Below are 22685 nucleotides of genomic sequence, written 5' to 3'. Positions count from 1 at the left end.
GGTCCAGTGTTTAAGTTGGACCCAGTTTTCCACCAACTGCATGAAGCAGTGAGCTCACAGCAAGCTCCAGGGCCCAGCAGGTACTCATAGTTGCTTTGCTGTTCTAGGGGGCTGAAGGGGGTTATGTGAGGTTCCCCCTTATGGTTACCAGCAGAACTGTTAAATGATAAACTGAGGCATATTAAAATTGTTAAGAGTTTATCTGAGCAAAAATTGGGCACCGTCCAATCTAGCAGGTAGAAAGGAGCTCCAAGGATCAGTACAAAAGCAAGGACTCTAATGGGTGGAAGGGAGCAGGAGCAAGGAGGTTGGATTAGGCCAAACAGACAGACTGGTTATTGCAAAACTACTCTCCCTTAGGGATGGCAGGGGTCTTCGAGGCAGATTACTTAAATTAAGACACTGTTTAGGTGAATCCTGATTGGTTTAGGTTTACATTTCTGGGAGAGCCAAAACTGGAATGAAGTTAAATCTTGGTTTGGTGGGTTTAGCATTAGGGCCTGTTGTCTTGTTCTGAATCCCTAGACAGATGGCCTAAATCTAACGTCATGGTTAAAAGATCTCCTTCATTACAATTGCATTACAATTTTAGTGCTTTTTTTGGGGGGCATTTCTGACCTTGGTGTAGTTTTCTTTTTCAAATGTTTTATGAGAATACAGAAAAAAAAAATCCATGTGTATTTTTCCGGAAGACTAATTGATTTTTCTCAGCATCCTTTATTGATTTATGTACCTTTTCCTCATCTATTTAGAAAACATCTTTTTCAGATTTTCTGTTTAACTGGTTCATCTCTGAACACTATTCTGTTTCATCCATCTATTTGTCTAGTGTAGTGTTTCTCAAATTGTGTTTTATTTATCAGAGATGTGTCCTTAGCCAACCTGATTAGAAATAGTATATTTCTAATCTGTTAATCTCTGTTAATAATGATTTTAAAAAGCTGGCTAAAGCAGAAAATCACAAAAAAAATAGTATCCTAAATATTTTAAATTAAACCATGAATGCGCATTTATTTGCAGTCTCTTAAATCAGATCTTAGGCATTTTCTTTGACCAAGGTTTTATTAATTTTTGTATCATCAGTTTTGCATTAATAATACTTGTATCTTTCTCTGAGATGGGGCAAGATCTTAAAGACAATTATGAATAGTCTGAGTGACAATCCTCTTTTGCCTTTTATGATTTGTGCCCTAATGTGTTTTCTCATCAGCGCTACTTAAAAAGATTTTTTCCAATAATTTACTTTTATGTTTTTTCTAAAAAACTTATTTTCATGATATTCTTTAGAATACACATTTCATGAGTTTATATAATATTAAATTAAATTAGGTAATTATTTGGTATAAATAGGCATAAACAGCTCTGAACACAACTGGTTGGCTGTTTTCACTGTTTTCATTTTCAGTACACAGAGGGTATCAGATGGTATGTTTTACAGTGAAAGTAGAATTCCTTCGTTAAATTGGTAGATTAGTTAAGGAAGGATATTTGGACTTGTATGAGAATCATCTGGGACTCTTGTTATAAAAAATACATATTTCCATGCTCTAGCCTTGACCCAGAAAATCAGAATTTTTAATGTATGACCTACAGGGAAATTTCAGACTTAACATGCATCCTAGGTGATTCTTCTGCTTTATTTGAGAGCGCTGAATGTGTTACTTTACTTATCCCGAGCTAAATTACCTAACTCTATTATTATACTCTGTAGGGTTCTGCCCTCAATTTTCTTAATTTTCTTGGCAATTCTGCATGCTTATTTTAACAGATTAAAATTAATATTTTGCTCTCATATATTTTGTTTCTGGTCATAACTGCTATAATAGATTAATTTAGAGACATTTATCCTTTCAATGTGAAAATTTGGTTTCCACAAACAAATTTTGTGTTTCCATTTATTCTTTTAAATATGACTCAGTGGGGTTTTAAAATTTTCTTTGTACAAGCCCTACACAATTCTTTTTTTAATAAATTATTTTTTTATTGGTGTTCAATTTACCAACATACAGAATAACACCCAGTGCTCATCCCGTCAAGTGCCCCCCCCCCCAGTGCCCGTCACCCATTCACCCCCACCCCCCGCCCTCCTCCCCTTCCACCACCCCTAGTTTGTTTCCCAGAGTTAGGAGTCTCTCATGTTCTGTCTCCCTTTCTGATATTTCCCACACATTTCTTCTCCCTTCCCTTATATTCCCTTTCACTATTATTTATATTCCCCAAATGAATGAGAACATACACTGTTTGTCCTTCTCCGACTGACTTACTTCACTCAGCATAATACCCTCCAGTTCCATCCACGTTGAAGCAAATGGTGGGTATTTGTCATTTCTAATGGCTGAGTAATATTCCATTGTATACATAAACCACATCTTCTTTATCCATTCATCTTTCGTTGGACACCGAGGCTCCTTCCACAGTTTGGCTATTGTGGACATTGCTGCTAGAAACATCGGGGTGCAGGTGTCCCGGCGTTTCACTGCATCCGTATCTTTGGGGTAAATCCCCAGCAGTGCAATTGCTGGATCGTAAGGCAGATCTATTTTTAACTCTTTGAGGAACCTTCACACAGTTTTCCAGAGTGGCTGTACCAGTTCACATTCCCACCAACAGTGTAAGAGGGTTCCCTTTTCTCCGCATCCTCTCCAACATTTGTGGTTTCCTGCCTTGTTAATGTTCCCCATTCTCACTGGTGTGAGGTGGTATCTCATTGTGGTTTTGATTTGTATTTCCCTGATGGCAAGTGATGCAGAGCATGTTCTCATGTGCATGTTGGCCATGTCTATGTCTTCCTCTGTGAGATTTCTCTTCATGTCTTTTGCCCATTTCATGATTGGATTGTTTGTTTCTTTGGTGTTGAGTTTAAGAAGTTCTTTATAGATCTTGGAAACTAGCCCTTTATCTGATATGTCATTTGCAAATATCTTCTCCCATTCTGTAGGTTGTCTTTTAGTTTTTTTGACTGTATCCTTTGCTGTGCAAAAGCTTCTTATCTTGATGAAATCCCAATAGTTCATTTTTGCTTTTGTTTCTTTTGCCTTCGTGGATGTATCTTGCAAGAAGTTACTGTGGCCGAGTTCAAAAAGGGTGTTGCCTGTGTTCTTCTCTAGGATTTGGTGGAATCTTGTCTCACATTTAGATCTTTCATCCATTTTGAGTTTATCTTTGTGTATGGTGCAAGAGAGTGGTCTAGTTTCATTCTTCTGCATGTGGATGTCCAATTTTCCCAGCACCATTTATTGAAGAGACTGTCTTTCTTCCAGTGGATAGTCTTTCCTCCTTTATTGAATATTAGTTGACCATAAAGCTCAGGGTCCACTTCTGGGTTCTCTATTCTGTTCCATTGATCTATGTGTCTGTTTTTGTGCCAGTACCACACTGTTTTGATGACCACAGCTTCGTAGTACAACCTGAAATCTGGCATTGTGATGCCCCCAGCTATGGTTTTCTTTTTTAAATTTCCCCTGGCTATTCGGGGTCTTTTCTGATTCCACACAAATCTTAAAATAATTTGTTCTAACTCTCTGAAGAAAGTCCATGGTATTTTGATAGGGATTGCATTAAACGTGTAAATTGCCCTGGGTAACATTGACATTTTCACAATATTAATTCTGCCAATCCATGAGCATGGAATATTTTTCCATCTGTTTGTGTCTTCCTCAATTTCTTTCAGAAGTGTTCTATAGTTTTTAGGGTATAGATCCTTTACCTCTTTGGTGAGGTTTATTCCTAGGTATCTTATGCTTTTGGGTGCAATTGTAAATGGGATTGACTCCTTAATTTCTCTTTCTTCAGTCTCATTGTTAGTGTATAGAAATGCCATTGATTTCTGGGCATTGATTTTGTATCCTGCCACGCTGCCAAATTGCTGTATGAGTTCTAGCAATCTTGGGGTGGAGGCTTTTGGGTTTTCAATGTAGAGTATCATGTCATTGGTGAAGAGGGAGAGTTTGACTTCTTCTTTGCCAATTTGAATGCGTTTAATGTCTTTTTGTTGTCTGATTGCTGAGGCTAGGACTTCCAGTACTATGTTGAATAGCAGTGGTGAGAGTGGACATCCCTGTCTTGTTCCTGATCTTAGGGGAAAGGCTCCCAGTGCTTCCCCATTGAGAATGATATTTGCTGTGGGCTTTTCATAGATGGCTTTTAAGATGTCGAGGAATGTTCCCTCTATCCCTACACTCTGAAGAGTTTTGATCAGGAATGGATGCTGTATTTTGTCAAATGCTTTCTCTGCATCTAATGAGAGGATCATATGGTTCTTGGTTTTTCTCTTGCTGGTATGATGAATCACATTGATTGTTTTACGAGTGTTGAACCAGCCTTGTGTCCCAGGGATAAATCCTACTTCATCATGGTGAATAATTTTCTTAATGTATTGTTAGATCCTATTGGCTAGTATCTTGTTGAGAATTTTTGCATCCATGTTCATCAGGAATTTGGTCTGTAATTCTCCTTTTTGGTGGGGTCTTTGTCTGGTTTTGGAATTAAGGTGATGCTGGCCTCATAGAACGAATTTGGAAGTACTCCATCTCTTTCTATCTTTCCAAACAGCTTTAGTAGAATAGGTATGATTTCTTCTTTAAATGTTTGATAGAATTCTCCTGGGAAGCCATCTGGCTCTGGACTCTTGTGTCTTGGGAGGTTTTTGATGACTGCTTCAATTTCCTCCCTGGTTATTGGCCTGTTCAGGTTTTCTGATTCTTCCTGTTCCAGTTTTGGTAGTTTGTGGCTTTCCAGGAATGCGTCCATTTCTTCTAGATTGCCTAATTTATTGGCGTATAGCTGTTCATAATATGTTTTCAAAATTGTTTGTATTTCCTTGGTGTTGGTATTGATCTCTCCTTTCTCATTCATGATTTTATTAATTTGAGTCTTCTCTCTCTTCTTTTTACTAAGGTTGGCTAATGGTTTATCTATCTTATTAATTCTTTCAAAGAACCAACTCCTGGTTCTGTCGATCTGTTCCACAGTTCTTCTGGTCTCGATTTCGTTGAGTTCTGCTCAAATCTTAATTAACTCTCTTCTTCTGCTGGGTGTAGGATCTGTCTGCTGTTTTTTCTCTAGCTTCTTTATGTGTAAGGTTAGCTTTTGTATTTGAGTTCTTTCCGGTTTTTGAATGGATGCTTGTATTGCTTGTATTGCGATGTATTTCCCCCTTAGGACTGCTTTTGCTGCGTCCCAAAGATTTTGAAGGGTTGTATCTTCATTCTCATTAGTTTCCATGAATCTTTTTAATTCTTCCTTAATTTTCTCGTTGACCCTTTCATCTTTTAGCAGGATGGTCCTTAACCTCCACGTGTTTGAGGTCCCTCCAAACTTCTTGTTATGATTTAGTTCTAAATCTTCTTGAGAAGAATGTGTATTCAGTTGAGTTTGGATGTAAAGTTCTGTAGGTATCTGTGAAATCCATCTGTTCCAGCGTATCATTTAAAGAGTGCCCCTTAAAATTTCTTGCAGAGCTGGTTTGGAGGTCACATATTCTTTCAGTTCCTGCCTGTCTTGGAAGCTCTTTATCTCTCCTTCCACTCTGAATGAGAGCCTTGCTGGATAAAGTATTCTTGGTTGCATGTTCTTCTCATTTAGGACCCTGAATATATCCTGCCAGCCCTTTCTGGCCTGCCAGGTCTCTGTGGAGAGGTCTGCTGTTACCCTAATACTCCTCCCCATAAAAGTCAGGGATTTCTTGTCTCTTGCTGCTTTAAGGATCTTCTCTTTATCTTTGGAATTTGCAAGATTAACTATTAAATGTCGAGGTGTTGGACGGTTTTTATTGATTTTAGTGGGGGATCTCTCTATTTCCTGGATCTGAATGCCTGTTTCCCTTCCCAGATTAGGAAAGTTTTTAGCTAGAATTTGTTCAAATACATATTCTGGCCCTCTGTCCCTTTCGGCGCCCTCGGTAACCCCAAATAAACGTAGGTTTTTCTTCCTCAGGCTGTCGTTTATTTCCCTTAATCTATCCTCATGGTCTTATAATTGTCTATCTCTTTTTTCCTCAGTTTCCCTCTTTGCCATCAACTTGTCTTCTATGTCACTCACTCGTTCTTCCACCTCGTTAACCCTCGTCGTTAGGTCTTCTAGTTTGGATTGCATCTCATTCAATTGATTTTTAATTTCTGCCTGATTGGATCTAAATTCTGCAGTCATGAAGTCTCTTGAGTCCTTTATGCTTTTTTCTAGAGCCACCAGTAGCTGTATAATAGTGCTTCTGAATTGGCTTTCTGACATTGAATTGTAATCCAGATTTTGTAACTCTGTGGGAGAGAGGACTGTTTCTGATTCTTTCTTTTGAGGTGAGGTTTTCCTTCTAGTCATTTTGCTCAGTGCAGAGGGGCCAAAAACAAGTTGTATTGGGAAAAGGAGAAAAAGAGAGAGAGAGAAGGAAAGAAAAGAGAAAAAGAAAAAAGAAAAAAGGAAAAAAAAAAAGAAAAAAGAGAAGAAAAAGAGAAAGAAAGAAAGGGGAAAAAAGGGTGGGGGAAGCAATGAGAAATCAACAAAACAAAACAGAACAAAACACGGAGGAGTATCTCCTGATTCTGTATACTTTAAGTCCCTTGACTTCCCCTGGAACTGGTCGGTCTAGCTCGTCTTCTGGGGGAGGGGCCTGCTGTGCTGATTTTCAGGTGTTAGCACCTGGGGGAGCTGCTCTGCCTTTGCCTGGTGCAGGGCTCAGTGGGGGTTGTTTACCCCGTGAGGCCCCAGGAGCAGCAGCCCCAGTGGCGGGGCCAGCTCTGGAAACCTGGATTCAGCTCCGGCAGGAACCACGGAGCTCTCGGTCTGCAGGGCCTGGAGGCTCCGGGGCGGGGCCGCTGATCTGCTCAGCTGGGGCAGGAGCGTCCTCGCTGTCCTGGGCCCTCCCGGCCTCTGCCTGTCCCGGGGGAGGCCGGATCCTGTGTCCCGGCGCCCTGAGCTCCGGGGCCTGCGCTGTTGGATTCGCGCTCCCGGCCGCACAGCCCCCTCCGCGGAGCCGCCCCCGAGCCCCCCGAGCTGCTCCGGGTCCCGCCGTGCGCGCTGCAGCCCTTAGGGAGCTCGGCGCACTCTCCGGGGCGCAGGTGTCTGTTAGTGTCCCCGGGAGCCCGAGGGCATCCCCGCCCTCCTGGGTCCTGCTCCACCTCCCTGCAGCCCCTTTCCCCCGGGAAGGTCGGTGCAGCTCCTGCTCCTCCGGGACGGGGCTCTCCTGTCCTGGGGACACTCGCCCCGGCCTCAGCCCGGCTCCTCGCGGGGCCCCTCCCCCTCGGAGGCCTTTTGTGTCTTTATTTCTTTTTCCCCGTCTTCCTACCTGGATAGAAGCGCGAACTCTTCTCACTGTAGCGTTCCAGCTGATCTCTCTTTAAATCTCAGGCCGAATTCATCAATTTTCAGGATGATTTGAAGGTTATCTAGGTAATTTGGTGGGGACGGGTGATTTGGGGACCCTGCTCTTCCCCCATCTTGCCCCTCCTCCCCCCATCTTCCCCCTCCTGATTCTTTTGTGGTAAGTTCTTTTTTCTAGTCATTTTGCTCAGTGCAGAGTGGCTAAAAACACGTTGTACTGGAAAAAGGTAGAAAGAAAAGAAAAAGCAAAGAGAAAACAAAAAAACAAAACAAGGAGGGGTGTCCTCTGGTTCTATATACTGTAAGTCCCTCAGCTTCCCCTGGAGCTTTCCAGTGCTGCTTAGTCAAGAACTTGCTCTTCCCCTGTCCTCGCCCTACACAATTCTTGTTGTGTTTCTCCCTGAAGGTTTTATCTTCTTTTGTTATTTCTATTGAAAATAAGATCTGTTTATCCATTAAATTTTCTTTTTTTTTTTTTTTTAGATTTTATTTATTTATTCATGAGAGACACACACAGAGAGAGAAAGAGAGAGAGAGAGAGAGGCAGAGACACAGGCAGAGGGAGAAGCAGGCTCCACGCAAGGAGCCTGATGCGGGACTCGATCCCGGGTCTCCAGGATCACACCCTGGGCCGCAGGTGGCACCAAACTGCTGCACCACCGGGCCTGCCCTCCATTAAATTTTCTAACTCACTTTGGTTTCTATACGGAAAGCTGTTCCTTTTATATTTTGATTTTGTAATCCATCTCCTGATTCATGTTTTTTTTTTTTTTTCCCATTGTATCCACTATATTTTTCAGTTTGTTCTCTTGTGTTTTCCAAATATAGAGTCATATCTACTACAAAGACTGTTTTGCTTTTTCCTTCTCACTATGTTTATTTCTTATTTTTCATTTTAAGTGTATTAACTTCTAAGAAGGCAGGCACTCTGTTGTTCTGCAATATGGAACCAGGTGCCCAGAGGGACCTTGTTTACTCCCACTGTCCCTGGCACATGACTATGACTCTTACCAGTACAAGCAAAGAATGCTGGGACCTTACAGAGCTGCATCATATACTTCTTGAAAATTCTTCCCTGAAGCATAGAAGGTTATATCCTCTCTCATTTGATCCAAAGAGTTTCATGTTTGGCAAATATTTTTCTTAGTTTCTATATTGAATTTGTAGGTGTTTATTTTATTTAACTGAAGATGCTGTATTTTTTACTTTTGTTGAGTTTCATATAGAGTATAATTACTTTTATCTAGCTAATTTTCACCGGAAATCTTCTCCATCAGATTTTAAAGACCTTCTAAATAAAAAAATAAAAATCAGAAAAAATAAAGACCTTCTAGAAAATACATTATTTGGATTTTAACTTCTTTTTTTCTTTCAACATAATGCTCAGTCAAATATGTAGAATTTTCCTTGTACAACTTGGTTTGTCGTTGTCACAGAAGGTTGCAGAATGTAGTTAATTGCTGAAGCTGGATATGGAAATGCAGGAATTTGTGCTATTCTCACTGCTTTTGGTGTTTATAAATTTTAAAATAAAAAAATAAGGGCATTAACTAAAAAAAAGTATTTTTCTACTTTGAGATCTGTCAAATCTTTACCAAATGTGTTCTCTTTTTATTATATTATTTTCAAGTAATACTTCCATTAATTTGGAATTAATATTTATGTATATTGTTAGGTGATTATATGATATTCCCCCCTCCCCACAAACTAGTAACCAATAATCTCAGCATTATATATTGAATAAACTTCCCTCTCTCTCTCTCTCTCTGTCCTCCTTTTCCCCAAAAGATTTATGATACTACTTTTGTTATTATCTAACATCATCATGAAGTTCTGTTTCTGGAAATTTTGTTTCATTCTGTTCATCTACTTTTATGTCAATTCTTACATAATAATCTATTTATAGCTTTTGCAGTTTTAATTATTTTTAGTATCAGTCATAGCAAATCTCCCTCCTTACTTTTCAAAAGTTTTCATGTGTCTTTTAATCCATTCACTCTTCTTGATAACCTTTGGAAGTATTTTGTCAATTTCTAAAAACAGTCACTTTAGGATATGATTTAAATAGCATTAAACCTACTTAATAATTAGAGAAACTCTTAAAGTCTTTTCTTCTCAGTTAAGGCATAGTGTAGTTTTCTAATCACTCCAGTCTTGTTTTTAGATGCTGAGTGAGATTTTATAGATTTTTTTTTCATGTATGTCCAGAATATTTCTTTGTAAGTTTGGTTTTTATGTATTTTATATTTTTGTGAGCAATTGTGAATTAGATACATATTTTCTCTAATTAAAATATTTACTTTGTTCTTGGATTATATAGCACCAATGCTTGATTTTTGTAGGCTTCTTTAGTATATACCTCTTTATTGACTCTTCTATAAATTTTCCTTTTGTTTCTAGGGGTGTTATTTTATTTTTATTTTATTTATTTATTATTTATTTATTTATTTATTTATTTATTTATTTTGCTTTAATTGGAAGATAATCATTTTCAAGGAATAAGGAATAATTGACTTTTCATTTCTTCTTAATTTTTCCATTGGGGAAAGTTTCCCAGAATAATGTTGTATTAAAGTGATGATACTGGGTAAACTTTTACTACCTCTAATTTTAATGTGCATTTATCTAGTGTTTTTATTGTTTTACTGTTAATTACGAAGTTGTAGGTTGATCTTATATTAAAAAACAATTTTAGAATTTTGTTCCCTAAGATGTTGGTTTCTTGTTTTGAAAGTTTGATATTTCAACTTTGTCACATGTCAAAATGTCTCTTATCATTTCTTACTTTCTCATCAGTTTTGTATTTGCTTTTTTATTCTTAATTTTATATCTCTATGTTTACCCTTTATCTTAATTAGACTTATTAGAAATTTGACTAATGCTTTTTAAAAATGGTCCTTAAATCCACTCTTTATTGCTATTTTTTAATTGATTAATGTTTGTGTTCATCTTTATTATTTCTTTCCTCTTGCATTCCTTAGACTTTTTTTATGATGTTTCTCCAACTTTTTGAGTTGAGCATTTTGATATTTGCTTCCATTTTCATTTGATAATGAAAATATTTACTACTATAAATTTTCCTTTTAGTATGATTTTGGCCATAAGCCATACACTTTGACAGGTAGCTTATCAGTTGCTATTATATTCAGTCAATATTTAAAGATAATTTGGCAAGTATTACTTTACTTAAGAAACCTTTATTTGGACTCTTTATTATTAGATTTTTCTCCTGAATGTTATCATTTACATGCATATGATATTGAGTTCTCTGCCCACCTATTAGAGAGAAGACCTTCTATCCTTCCATACCCATAGTTAGACTAATTTTTATTCTGATAACATACTATACATTAATCAACTGGAAAATATTATGATTTTTCAATACAGGGATTTTTTTTTTCCCACTCAGGGCTTAGAAAGTCAGCCAGGCAGCTTTGCTTCAGGCTCTAGGTCAGGATCAGCTCTCTGCTCATAGCCACACACCACTACTTTTACTCAAATTCTACCAGTCAAAGCAGGTTATATGGCCAAGCCCAAATGTGATCAGTAATTACACTCTTTCCACAGGGAAATTATGGCAAGAACAGGGAAGGAAGGAAGGATTATGAAACAGTAACATAGTTGATCCCAAGCAAGATGATGAAACACATGCTTTACTTTCCTGTTTTTTTTTTTTTTTAAACAGCAGAGGTTTAAGACCAAGAGGGCTAAGCTTGGAGTATTAGCAGATTCCAGTAAGGTACCTGTTTAATGTATAATTAAGGACTAGAGTAATTCTTACCATAGATATGGCTTAGCTGGGGAAAAGAGTTAATAAGGAGTTCATGCCAGAACCCTAGATAAAGTAACCAGAATGAATGTTAATTTATAAACTCAGGTGTGAAAGAAATATCATATTTATTTATTTCCATAAATTAAATTGTTTTAGGCTCCAAGTTCCTATGCCACTTTGGGATTTACACAATCATATTCCATGTTTTCCTATTCCATTACTGAAGATTACAATCTTTTTTTTTTTTTTTTTAATTTGTGAGAGCCACACAGAGAGAGGCAGAGACAGAGAGAGGGAGAAGCAGGCTCCCTTCAGGGAGCCTGAGGTGGAACTCAATCCCAGGACCATGGGATCATGGCCAAGCCAAAGGCAGATGCTCAACCACTGAGCCACCCAGGTGCCCCCAATCTGGGAAATTTATGTGGTTTCCAGAAAGTATGGTAAGGGCTTTTGGTTACTAAGCCATAAAAATTGCTCCAGATATTCTTATTCTCCCACAAACATAGCAGAGTAAGGAGGAAAATATAACAAAGGCTTGACAATAGTTACATACAGGGTGGGGGTGTACAAGATGAGATTGGAGGGAGGGAGGAGACATCTTTTTCTTTTCTATGTATTTATAAGTAATGAATTTATGGGTGGTTTTATTATCATTTTTACATTCTCAGTATTTTTCAAGTAAAAAGTAAAGATAGATATCTCACTAATTTCATAATGTTGCTATGAAGATTAAATAAAAGAAATACATATAAAAGGATTAGCACAGTGTATGCCTCATCATAAACTCCTTAACTCAATGAGTGGGATTTTCCTACTATTAACATGGTTATATCAGAAACTGTATTTCCTAGAGTCTCCATCCTTGTGCTCTGCCAGATTAGATTCAGTTAAAAGTGAATTTGCATAATATTTGAGAGGCAGGTATGCTCTGATGGACATTGTGGGTTAGAGATTATGAGGGACTGACCCACTTAAGTGAATCCCTTTTGTCCTTACTCTTACCTATTCCATGTCTAGAATCTCCCCAACTCTTTTCCACCCTACTAACCCAGAGCAGCTAAACTCACTATAACATGCTTGATTATGAACTTACAAAGGTGGTGGCCACAGAAAGTCCAGCTCCTTTGATAGGCTTGTACTAGTTTTTCTTTTTGGTATTTCTCCAGGAGCCAGATGTTTCAGGCTTTCATCCATCTCTCCAAGCTTCAGCTCATTCAACTGTGTCAGAACTAGTTAGTGAACACTTTTGTTGATTCCTTAGCTCATCTTTTCAGACCTTTCCTTCCCCAGTTCCTCTCACAATTATGTAAAGTATATTGTTTATAATAATTTCCTAGTTATATAACATTCATCATTTATTTGTGTCTCTAAACTGTAACTGATACAGTTATTGGTATCAGAAATGGCTTTAGGGCTATGGAACTTTAAGAGTGAGAGGAATTTCTTCTCTGATATAATCAGATTAAAGGCATTAATGAACCCTTTTCCCATAGTGAAGGATCACTGGCATGTGGTAACAATTGGTTACTTACGTTATCACCTGTGGACACCCATAACCTATTGCCTAGTGTCTTTATGTGAACATGTAGTTGTTGCAATAGAACATTTTAACATAAATAAGGAATATAATAATGATAGCTGATTTCTTCTAAGTATGCTAGAGAACTTGTGAAAAAAAAAAAAAAGGTTATCTCAGGGCTTTAAATTTCCAAGTCAAGGATATAGAACAAAAAGTGCCTGGGTGGTTCAGTCAGCTAAGCATCCAACTCTTGATTTTGACTCAGGTCATGATCTCAAGTTTGTGAGATCAAGCCCTGCATTGGGCTCTGCACTCAGTGGGGAGTCTGCTTGAGATTCTCTCCTTCCCTCTCCCTCTGCCCCTCTCCCCACTTAAATAAATAAATAAATCTTAAAAAAACCCATATTTCCTATTGTTGCAGGATGGTATTTTTGAAAAGAAATCCAAAGTGTAATCCTGTTATGTGGTTAAGTTTTAACACAAATTTTTTTTTTTTTAACACAAATTTAATTCACATTCTCAAAAAGTATCTTCTGATATATTTAGGGGATCAATTAGGAGGGAATGGGACACTGAAAATTAAGTCAAGGATTTATAATAGATTACAATGAAACGGGTTACCTTGAACCCATAAAGTCTATTAAACTCTCTTGTCCAGTAAAAATAGCCTTTCCTCCCTGGCTGGAGAATTTATTTTCTTGTTCAATTAAAATGTTCAATTAAATGTTCTTGATCAATTAAAATGGTTTTCCCTGTTATAGTTGCCTTGTAGGAGATTGTTGATCCTTTTAAGGATTTACCTCTACCACCTCTCATTGCTTCTAGACCTATGGCAGGCTCCTGTGAACAACGTGAACAATGAGGAGGTGTCGTAAATACCAAAAGATGTGCTAGATTTAGACAGTTTACATCAACAAAGGCCTGAGGAATGTGTATGAGAATGAAAGCAATGTACTATTTAATTTGGCATAAGTTGACATGGATTCACTAAGCAGAGATTCTGGATTCAGTGTGTTAGTTTGAATATCTAGGAGTGGTTTTAAGAGCTTGTTTTGTTGACTGATATCTGGACCTCAAATTGGACTATACCAAAATGTACTTAAAATACCAGAAATTCCTTGGAATAATGTAGAGGAAAGTGTCAAAAGGTTTACAGAAATCAGAGTGCTACAGTGGATTTCTATAAGATATGCTCACCAACTCCTTAAGTGTATTCTTTGGGACAGTCAGGTGGACTTCCATGCTCTTCGACTTTGAGGAATATATTGATGAAGGGAGCCCTGACATCTTTGATACCCCTTGACACTTTGTATATAACTATTGATCTGGCTAATGCTTCTTTCTCTATACCTGTTAGCAAAGAACAGTAGTTGACTTTCAGCTGTCAAGGACAGTAAACACTTTCACTATCCTACCTCAGGCCTATTTTAATTATTTAGCTCTCTGTCATAATCTAGTATACTGGGAACTTGATTGCTTCTCTATTCAACTATCTATTACTTTGGTGTCCTGAATTGATGATATTCTGTTTGGACCTGGTAGACAGGTAATCACAATTATTCTATACTCCTTGGTAAGACTAAATGTGACAGTAAAGTGGGAAGTAAATCTCATAGGAATTCATGGCCTGCAGCTTTGGTAAAATTTTTAGAGGTCCAGTGGTTTAGGGCATGTTAAAATATCCCATTGAAGATAAAGGACAAATGTTGCATCTAGCTCTTGCTACCACTAATAGGTACAAGGCATACAATGTTCAATATAGTAGTTTTTAAATTTACTATTAATAGAATTTCTTCATATTCCTAAGAATATGATAGTGATATTACATTGTATAGATGTATTACAGTTACTTAATGACTTGATGAATTACTTATGCTGTTTTGTCTCCTAAAAATAACTGAATGGACATATAAGTATTAAGTTAAAAAAAATCGATTCACCTTTCGGAATCACTTTTCACAGGACACCTGATTGAGCACCTGTCTTTGGCTCAGGGCATGATCCCAGGGTCCTAGGATGGAGTCTTGCATCAGGCTCCCCATTGGGAGCCTGGTTCTCCCTCCCTCTACCTATCTTTCTGCCCCTCTCTCTCTGTGTCTCTGATGAATAAATAAATACAATCTTAAAAAAAAAAATCACTCTTTACTAGGCCAGATAACCCCTACATAAATTCTCAGAGTATCACATGTCTCATTTCCCTTCTTGACTTTTGCTTTTCTAAGCTTGGTAGGACATTTTTTTCTTAATATTTTATTTTTAAGAAATCTCTACACACAATGTGGGGCTAAAAATCACGGTCTGGAGATCAGGAGTCACATGTTCCACTGACTGAGCCAGCCAGGTGCCCCTGGTAGGTCATTCTAATTCTAAATCTTAAGGACATTTTAATGTTAACATTTAATAACATCTGTTATTGCTAAAAACGAAGATGCTGATAAAATTTTATTTTAAGAGTATATTATAGAAAATATACAGAATTTTAAAATTTTATTTAAAGATGTTATTTATTTATTCATGAGAAACACAGAGAGAGGCAGAGACACAGGCAGAGGGAGTAGCAGGCTCCCTGCAGGGAGCCCGATGTGGGACTCAATCCCAGGACCCCAGGATCATGCCCTGAGCTGAAGGCAGACACTCAACTGCTGAGCCACCCAGGCGTCAATAAATACAGAATTTATATTGATGTTGTCAATAATATGATGTGAAACACAATGGAATGTGATTGGATTATCATTTCAGATCAAAATCGAATAAAATCTGGAACATCTTTATCACATTTATGTCATCTTTTGTGTATCCTGGATAATGGAATAATAAATGTGCCTAAATAAGTGATAGAATAAATACCGTGGTCAGTTATTATAGCCATATTTTCAAGAAATACTAGAGTTTAATTACCCATTTCCTAAAATTGTTATATTTTCTGCTTACAACTGCTTGGCATAGAGCAAAAAGATTCTTCTGTCTTTGAAAAGAAATCAAAGAATTCACATCAGACATTCAAAACTTGAGAACCTGCCGTGAGAGAATCACATCAACTTAATAAGAAAATATCCTCTGACAAGTAAGATTTCACCCACACAACTGAATGATCATGACAGGCTGTGATCAATAATACCAAATGTCCCTGGGACTGTTTCTTATCCATTGTTCTATTTCTGAAAAAAGATTTATAGTTCAGAATTCATTGACTTCAAAAGCAGATATGAGGATCTTGATGAAGAGACAAGAGATGGGCTTAGTTATATTCTAGGGCATTAATACCTAAGTATAATCCTTTATATTTGAATTTGACATTTGCTTGGGCATTATATGTATTTAACTAGCAGATATCAGATAGATAATTACTATAGATTTTCTATGATTGTTATTCATGTAATGAGTACTGCAAATTTGTAGTGCAAAAAATCAAAGAAAAAACTGTAGAATCTGAAACACACTGGTTTTGGAGACCATGCACTATCAGTCCTGACTTAAAAAAAAAATATCATTGGCATAAGATAAACTTACATCACCGCCTATAAAAAATACTAAACTACACCAATATTAATGATCTGTAATAGCTCTATAAATGGAGAACAGCAGGGAAAATACAATCAAAAGATATAGTATCATAATAAATTACATTAAGTCACATCAAGATTTCAGTCACCATGATATTGGTTTCATATGGAATCATAATTAATTCATGTTCGGTCTCTTCTGTGCACAGAGAAAAGTACATAAACAAGAGGAGTTTTCATTCACAACTCCTCTTCTGCCAAATTCCAAATGAAATGAAACCAAAGCAAGCACACTACAAAATTTGATTCAAAGGAAACCTCAGACACTGAAGCCATTAAGCACACATTTCCTAAATAAAAAATGAGTTGTCTGCAAGCTGTCTTGACACGGTCTGCAAAGTCTCACTGCATAAAACAGCAGCTCAGCAGATTGTCAGAGAGCTCCTGAGATAAACAAAAACCAAATCAAACTTCCCCCTTCCTGCCTCTCCACCATTTCAGCTTCATCTTGACAGAAGAAAAATGCTCCTCTACTCTCTAAGACACATCCCCAAATATCACTACCCAGGATGTAGGCATTGCCTTTGATTTGGAATAGGTTTTCAAAAAGCTGGGAAATAATGCACTGATTGTATGCAAAAGATGCGTGATTAATGATTCATTTAGGAGTTTAAAAATTAATTACTTGTATTAGATTTATCAACTCCTGGCAATTAAAACTCAAATTTCAGAAAAAAATTTAGAGTGATTGTAGTTGTTAAGAGCAAAGAATCTGGAATTGAACAGTTGGATTTGAAAACTTACATATATTATCTTCCTCTTTAGACAATATACTTCACCTGCCTAGGTCTAGCTTCTTTATCCTCAGTAGGAATAATGATGATCTTTACCTCACAGAATGATCTTAAGAGTTAAAATTAGTTAATATATAGTATTTTAGAACAACAGTTCATGCCATGTAGTAAATTTTAGATCTTCTAACTCAAGCATGGTAATTATTATAATATTAATTATTATAGTTTTACTTTTTAAAGAATTCCTAGGTGTTTTCAGTAACCTGTATCCCCTGCCACTATAGAGTTATCTGAGTATCATTTAGCCATGCTGTATCATTAGGATATTTTCTAAATCCCTTTCTGGATGTTTAGGTCTATGGTAAACAATTGCATGTATTCAGAGAGAAGAGATGGGATGGAAAGTGAGCAGCAGTTGGTACCCCTAGCTTTTAAAAAGTGCTAGAAATAAAAACTCTATGTTTCTCTCTCTTAAGACTATTCATTGGAAAAACTGAAGTTAGCAGATTGTTTCATATTTTCTTCTGTGATTGCTGCTCTTTGCTATACCCTTGCAACCAAGGTCTGAGAGGTGCTCCTATCTTCATAGAGCCTGTTATGATGGGTTCAGCATTTTGACACAATGGTTCTGCATCTTCCTCTTATTCTTTTTTTTTTTTTAATTTTACTTTTATTTATTCATGAGAAACACACACACACAGAAGGAGAGACACAGGCAGAGGAAGAAGCAGGCTCCATGCAGGGAGCCTGATGTGGAACTCTATCCTGGGACTCCCGGATCACACCCTGAGCTGAAGGCAGGGGTTAAACCACTGAGCCATCCAGGTGTCCCTCTTCCTCTTATTCTTCAATTCATTTGCTACTGTCCTATTCCCAACAGAACATGCCCAAGTTCCATGTCTCTCAAAATCTTGTCCTCTCTTAGAGAATGCTGGAATATAATGTGTTTGTAAAAAAATAAAAATAAAAATAATCCATACTGGAACATTAACTAACTAATATGTTATCACTTCCAAATATTGCCTTGAACTCTCTCTTTTTGTTTTGGTTGTCTCTTACAGATAAGTAACACATATTCACTCATTTTTTTAATATTCATTTTTGCATCAATTTTAAGGTTCATACGTAATAGGTAATGCTTTATCATATACCTTTTGCATAAATATCTGAGTTTAGATTAGATGTTGCTTGGAATATTATATTAATTCTCGAACCTGTATGTTTAATGTCTATTGTAGGAATAAGAAAGACCTGGCTGATTCTTATATATTTTAAGATGAAGTTGTCTTAATTGGATCAGCATTTCCCAATTCATGATTGGTGGTCCTTGAGAAGACCAATGATAAAAAGATATTGTTGCCAAATTAAGTTGAGACACACTTCTTACTCCACAATACTTTTAAAGATTCATGATATACGTTATCATATTAAACATCATGAGAAGTTTCATTAGAAACAAGCACATTTAACTTTATTTTAATCTAACATTTCTAAGTATCCTCCAACATACTATGAAACAAGTGTTGCTTGTAATATCCTTTGAAAAAGGCTGTTTTAGATGAAAAGTAGTGGAGTATATTCAGATGATTCAAGTGATTATATTTACAGAAGATGTTGCTGTAAATGAAAAACAGCCATGAAACTAGAATTAGATTATCCTATAAATTGTTTAAAAATATTTGAACTAACCATTTATCAAACTTTCCTTCTTCTAACTTGCACACTCTATAAATAGGCAGATTTTTATTTTAATAAGTGATAAATGAGAGTGAATTAAGATCCACACACTAAGAGAATGGCAAATGGCTCATAGCACAGCCTCTATGTAGCTAACTGCATGAAGTGAGAAAATTAGGTTGTCTTATTCTGTGGACTGTACAGTAGTTCATGCTGTGCTGGGAATTAGCTTAAATTAAATCTAGATCACAAAAAGCTTTATATGCTATTAGCAAAACTGTAGTTATCAATCCTTTCTCTAATGAGAAGTCAGAATAATTGAAACTGAACTGGACTAACGTATCTCCAACTCTTAGTGCAATCGGTGAACACAGAAGCAGAAAGTCTACAATGACTATTTTTATTGTTTAGCAACTCTGCCAATTGTGCATTATGTTGGGGAAAAAATGGGATTCTATTAAATGCTTTAGTTCCCCATTAGATGCTAAAAGAATGTTAATTTACCTTCTTTTTATTCAGGGTCACAATTACTCTGAGCCTGAATCAAACGGGAACAAGTTGTCCCCACATACCAATACCTACTGGAAAAACTTCTAATACTTCCTCTCATTCCCCTCCCAGAATATTTAAGGGCACGACATCCTTAAATGGAATAGCATAATCATACCAACTAAACAAGTTTTTGCATTTCCCCATGTAATAATTTCCCAGTTTTTACATGTCTCCTCATGTCAGAAATGACAGGTAGAAATGTGCTTCTAATGTATTCTTTAATTTGCTACCTTAGAATGCTCATCTGGTGTTAAGATTCATCCCAGTCTCCCATTTTTTGGACATTAAACATTTTTTTAAAGGTATTTGTGAGTTGGTAGTTTTAGAGTTTTGAGGAACACAATTTCATTTGAAGTTTAAAATTCTTGAGATGAAGGAGATATCCAGGCATAAGAGATATAAGGAAAGTATTATTATTCAAGGTCCAGAAATTCATATAAGCTTGCTCTATTACCTTGAAATAACCAATTAACACCTAAACATATTCCTTCTAAGATAAAATAGGTTAATGATAAAATGTCATCCCCTTCCTTTTAAAAAACCTTTCACTTTAAATCCTTCATATAATGTCAACTCAGTTTCTTAAGCTTCCAAGTAATATTGTCATGAGAAGTGATGTAGAAGTGTGTATATTTTCCCAAGCAATAAGATGGGTAAACTGAGTGATAGAACTTTAAGAACAAATGAAACTAGTCCAACAAAATTAAGATCATGATGGAAAGATATACTTAGGCGAAATGCCAAAGGAACACTTGGAATTAAAGGGCTGAAGAAATCGGCCAAGAAATCAGTAATGGATTAGCTTTGAGCCAGTGCACACCAGATGGGAACCATACGGCACGTTATACTTACAGATATTTTCTTGAGCTAGATTTGTAGACTTCTAAATCAGTTATTTTCTTTAATGCTATTATATCTGTCATATAAAATAGTTATAAGGAATAAGAAAGATTATTATGACTCCTATCTTCCTATATGTAATGGCAACTGCCTATATAAAAGTTTTTTTTTTTTTAAAGAAAAATCCCCATATTTCCCACAAAACCATGCATGTAGGTCAAAGAGAAGAGCAAGTAAGGTACCTGTGGTTGATACCTAAGGTGTAATTAGAACACTAAGGCTATTCAAATCTCAAATTATCTATAGGTAGTAAAATAAACATACAAATTCAGTGGCTTAATTCTCAAAACACATGAATGTGAAGGAATCAGTCAAAGATTGAGCAGAAAGTAGGAAAAGTAGATAGGGACCTAAAAGTGGTAAACACTGATAAAATCACAAACAGTAATGGAGTCAACACCTTGAGTAGAGTGGAGTGTGGAGAATGAACAGGTCAGAGACCTTATTGGTAGGAGCTCTGGCTACTGGAGGATAAAATTGAAAAGAAATCGAAGTGCATAGAACCAATAGTGGAAGTTTAGGAAAACACCAGTTTCTAGGGTAGAATGGAGACTTTCAGTAGGGAAGCATACTTTGGAATCTTGGTGAAAGAAAAGAAGGGTGCAAGCGGTCAGAGTTGAAGATTCTACAGAAATTAAAAGACCTGCACAATCAGATAAAATACTAGCCATTCTGACTCTCAGTACCTGCCAAAATAAATAGCACTGTCAATTAAAGAAACTTCACTATAGTAACAGAAGATGATTTTGAACTAAAAATTCTAGTAAACAATCCAAACTTTCAACATTGGCTTAGATAATCCTATTACTTTTGAGTATGAAAATATGAGATGAATAGAGCTGAACAAAACAGAACACTGCATGCAATATCCATATAAAGCTAGTATAAAAAGAAAATTAAAAATGAAAATGGTGTATTTGGTTCTGGCTACCATAATAAAATAGCATAGACTGATGGCTGAAACAATAGAAATTTTCTTATTACTGTTCTGAAGGCTGCAAGCCTGATCAGTGTGCCAGAATAATCAGGTACTGGTGGGGCTCTTTTCCTGGCTTGCAGATGGCCACCTTCTTGAATGTGCTCACATAACTTTTCCTTGGTGTGTGTTTATGGAAAATAAGGGAGAAATCTTTCTCTTTTTCTTCTTATGAGGCCACCAGCCCTATTGGATTAGACTCCACTTTTATGAACCCATTCAACCTTAATTGCCTGCTGAAACCCTTTTCTCCAAATACAGTTATATTGGAGATTAAACATCAACATATGGATTTTGGAGAGACGTTATTCGGTCTCTAGCAAGTGGAGATTTTTTTAGATGCCTCATAGTCTTTCTTCAAAACCAACAATGAAGCAGAAGAACAGTTAACATTCAATCTTCATTAAACAGCCTAAACAAGTGTCTGCAGGTATGAACAAGCACATCACATTAGAAATACAAAATATGGAAATAAAAGTGGACAAATACCAGGAATATATGAAATGAGAGTCAATTAGAAAGAAATAGAAGAAGGCAAAATCATCTCAGAAATAAAAACAAAAGAGAAATCATTTCAGAATAATTTATGATAAGCTCAAGGTAAAATTGGTTTGAAAATTTTATAAGGCTTAATGAGGAATTAAATAAAAATTGAACACTGAATATATTTCATTGCAGCTTTAAGACTAAAAGATGGAGACAAGGATGGAAGAAGCACATGTAATTACAAAGCAGAGATAAGGTAACAAAAAATGGGAGAAGGGTGAAATAAAATGTTGAATAAGCTTATTGCTTGTCACATAAGTATTAGGGGTATAATTATATTTGACAAATCAAATAGTTGAAGCCTAAGTAAGGAAACAAAGTAATAAGAACATTTAAAAAGTATTAGCATATTAGAAATTTGTTGAAAGTAAATCTTAAAAGTTCTCATCATAAGAACAAAATTTGTAATTATGTGTGGTGAAGGATATTAACTAGATTTATTATGGTGATCATTTCACAATATATAAAAATATAGAATTATTGCATTGTACAAGTGAACTAAATATTTTGTGCCAAATATATCTCAATTTAAAAAAAGTATTAGCATAAAGATAACCAGTAAGGACAAAAATACAAACCTTCCTGTACATCATAGGAAATACAAAAGAAGAGCAAAATAGACTATAGCATATAGACAAAAAGCCATAATTTATATAATGCACAGTAAATATATTAACAGTAATATGAAGCTATATAATATAAGTGGTCTTAAGACACTTAGTAAAAGAAAGATTTTTTCAGAATGCTCATTATGAAAATCCAACTGTATCCTGACTATAAGAGGTGCCTGCAACAAGTGATTGAAAACAATTACAATAAAAAATAGATAAAATGAAAAAAAAATAGATAAAATTTTATCAGAGAAATGCAAACAATGAAAAGATAGTGGTTTTAATCCTTCCCTACATTGGAAAAGTAGATATCAGGTTAAAAGCCATAAAATAATGGAAAATAATGTACTTAAATTTGAAGGCCAAAATTTATAATAGTGAACATATATCAAGTAATAACAGTATTTGCCTTTAAAAACATATATGGAATGATTTCTAGGATACATTATTAAGTGAATATATATCAAGTAATATAGCATTTGCCTTTAAAAACAGATATGGGATGACTTCTAGGATACATT

General features: G+C 36.1%; 1 long non-coding RNA gene across 1 annotated transcript in view; it reads left to right on the top strand.

Annotated features, from left to right (window-relative positions):
* Nucleotides 1-21750, top strand: part of LOC111098894 — a 101026-nt gene extending 79276 nt beyond the window's left edge. Inside the window, exon 4 of the long non-coding RNA XR_005369944.1 lies at nt 21686-21750. This is a non-coding gene — a long non-coding RNA (uncharacterized LOC111098894). The remainder of the gene's footprint in view (nt 1-21685) is intronic.
* The last annotated feature ends 935 nt before the right edge of the window (nt 21751-22685 follow it).

This window comes from Canis lupus, chromosome 15, assembly GCF_011100685.1.
Source record: "Canis lupus familiaris isolate Mischka breed German Shepherd chromosome 15, alternate assembly UU_Cfam_GSD_1.0, whole genome shotgun sequence".
Classification (NCBI taxonomy): Eukaryota; Metazoa; Chordata; class Mammalia; order Carnivora; family Canidae; genus Canis; species Canis lupus.
Note: the sequence above shows the minus strand (reverse complement) of the source record. Positions and strands in the feature narration are given on the sequence as shown.